A 3333-nucleotide genomic window follows, 5' to 3' on the forward strand; every position below is an offset into this window, starting at 1 on the left:
TTTAAGTCCAAGTTCAAAGTACCAGGCTCTAGGGGCTGGGTGAAAGCCCCTCAACCAAGGAGTCCAGCTCTGCCTCCTGCTCCTGGCCCACTGGAGCTAGAGGTGTTTCTTCACTCAGACAGCTGCTGGCTGCTGAGGCTGAGAAGCCCCAAGGTTGACAAGTCAAAAGGCACGGTGCTGATGTTACTGAACCACACAGCAAGCCATTAACTTAAGTCCATTGTAAGTCCAAAGGTTGGCAGAGCATAGCAGGCTGCTGAGCAATGACACAGCTACATGTAGGGTCCAAGTATGCCATAGGCTAGAGACCATTCCCAAGGCTTCTGCTTAAATACAGGAAGCATACCACATTCCCTAAGGCAGCTACTCAGCTGCTCACAGTAGATTCCACCATGGAATTGATTACCAGTCTCATCGTGGGGAATATTACCACCAGCTGCCCAGCCACTCAACCAGGCCCAGCCAAGTTGACACACAAACATAAGTACCACAGTGTTCAATGAATCAAATCTATTCTTTAGATGCTCTCTAAATTCAGGAGAGATATATTCAAGATCATATTTTGGCTCTCGTGGACTTGTTTTAATTGTCTTTAACTTCAAGTAGATCTTGCATATGAGCAGTTGATGGTCTGTTCCACAATCTGCTCCTGGCCTGGTTTTGGCTAAAGATATCCTTTTCCACTGCCTCTTGCCACAGATGTAGTCAATCTGATTCCTGTGTGTTCCCTCTGGCAAAGTCCACGTGCACAGCCTCCATTTGTGTTGCGAAAAAAAGGTATTTGCAATCAGTAAGTTGTTGGTCTTGCAAAATTCTACCATGCGATTTCCAGCATTGTTTCTGTCACCAAGGCCGAAGTTTCCAACTACCAGTGATTCTTGTTTCCAACTTTTGCATTCCAGTCACCAATGATAATTAACACATCTGACGGCATGTTTGGTCAATTTCAGACTGCAGAAGTTGATAAAAAATCTTTAATTTCCTCATCTTTGGCTTTGGTGGTTGGTCCATAAAACTGAATAACAGTCATATTAATGGGTCTTCCTTGTACGTGTATGGATCTTATACTATCACTGATGGCATCGTACTTCAGGACAGATCCTGAAACATCCTTTGTGATGATGAATGCCACATCATTCCTCTTCAAATTGCCATTCCTGGCATAGTAGATCATATGGCTGTCATATTCAAAATGGCCCAAACCAGTCCATTTCAGCTCACTAATGCCTAGGATATCGATCTTTATGTGTTCCATTTCATTTTTGACATCTTCCAATTTTCCTAGATTCATACTTCGTATATTCTATGTTCTGATCATTAATGGATGTTTGCAGCTGTTTCTGCTCAATTTGAGTCATGCCACGTCAGCAAATGAAGGTCTCATATGAGTCCATATGACTCCATATGAGTAAGGCTGGTTTTACTCTGATGATGCAGCTCTTTTCCAGTCCTATTTTGAAAGCCTTCTAACCTAAGTGACTCATCCTCCTCCTTTGTATTGGACAATGTTTCCAGACTATTCACAAAGTAGCACAGTAATGTATCAGACCGTGTTTCTCTGCTATTCATAAGGTTTTCCCTGGCCAATTCTTTCAGAAGTGGATGGCCTCTTCCTTCTTCCTAATTTGTCTCAATCTGCAAGCCCTGCTGAGACCTGTGCACCATGTGCACCCTGGTGGGTTTGAAACACCGGTGGCACAGCCTCAAGACTCACAGCAACACATCACCACAGTTGGACAAACCACCACACAAGTTTGTCTCCCTTAGCTGTTTGAAACCTCTCCAATCTTCCCTTACCTGGATGCCTACTGCTGCCTCCTCTCTCCGTCCCTGCTCCCTGTCCTTTTTCCTCCCTTTCTCCCGCTTTCCCGCCTTGCTGCTTGTGGGGTGTAGCATGGGTTCCCTCCCCTCACCTGGATCCCTGCTGCTGACTCCTCGAAAGCTAGGGATACAGAGATAAAAGAAGAAAAAAAAAAAAAAAAACAGCTGCCATCAAGAACTAGATAGGTGTGGGAGGGAAAGAGGGTAAGAACTGCGATACATACAGGTGTTAAATGCGAGCACAACGGTAAGGTCAGGTGCTGGGGACGGGCATCTAATCCAGCCTACCAACTGCCAAAAAAAGTTTCTAGAGATGTCTCAGAACAGGTAGGATGGTGGTGCTAATGCCTCAGACAAGAAATAATGGAGGCCAGGGGCCTCTGAGTGTGATCTCACCAGTTTGGACAGAGTCCGAGGTGCCTGAACTATGCAAGTGAAGATGTTTGGTGGGTCTGACCGTGAAGTCATAAATGTAGTAATCCACAAACATATGGAAATTAAACCACCAATGTGCAAGAGACAGCACCTCAGGAAATACTAATATTTAAATGGGTGGGCAGAGGCAAAGGGCCTGCAAAGGAAATAGAAGGCACAAACTGGGGAAGGTGTGGTCAGGGAAGCCAAGCATCAGGAAGGTGGAGGGATCTTAAGAGCTGGCAAGAACAGAAAGACCACGGGGAGACTGCTGGTCAACTTGATCCTTTTCTCCCATTCTCTGCCATTCAGAACCCTGAAGCCTATTCTTCTCTTCAACCCTGCTACTCTAAATGTATCCATCCTTCCAAGGGAGAGAAATGAGGAAACGTGCCTTACAGTATGACCCCCGTGAGTGGAAACTTTCTCCAAAAGCACTTTTGAACTCTCGCGGTAGCTTCGTGAGGGTAGGTGTGAATATCCCATCTCACACACTAGCCCTCTTGGAGACTTTAATTCACTTGCCCGAAATCCCAAAGCTAGCAAGTGGCAAAACTGGGATTCGAACCCAGTCCGAAGGTCTCCAGAGCTTAGACTCTCCACAATGGCTTCAATACCCCATTCCCGCCGGAGGGCTACGAGCAGGAAGGGAGCCTGGCAGAGAGATGAGTCCCTCAGGGCACCGCTGCGCCAGAGCGTTCGCATAAACACACAGGTAGCGATTATACTGAGGTCCGGGGCCAGGCTGCAAGGTGAAGAGCTGCCTAGAGGCAGCGGCCTCAGCCTAGGCGCACACGGAGGCTCGGAGAGAGCACTTTTGAGATGCAGGACTCACGCTTTTTCCTCTCGTCTCCGCCGGGTAAACCCAAAGCCCCAGACCTCGCCCCACTCCGCTTCGCTCCGCGTTCTCCACACTCACCCGTAGGCCAGACCGCCCCTTCTCCACGTGAGAGCAAGCTCTGCCGTGACCCGGAAGTCAATCTCTAGTAGCTAACCCACCCCCGCGGGTTCCAGCTCCTTCCGGGTCTTGGCTGCGCGGCATGCCCGGTTGCTGTGGAAACCGTGGCCTTGGCTGGGCTACTTAGGATGTTGAGCCAC

The sequence above is a fragment of the Orycteropus afer genome, unplaced genomic scaffold, assembly GCF_000298275.1.
Source record: "Orycteropus afer afer isolate SDZICR_OR568_19922 unplaced genomic scaffold, OryAfe1.0 scaffold00470, whole genome shotgun sequence".
In the NCBI taxonomy this organism is placed as follows: Eukaryota; Metazoa; Chordata; class Mammalia; order Tubulidentata; family Orycteropodidae; genus Orycteropus; species Orycteropus afer.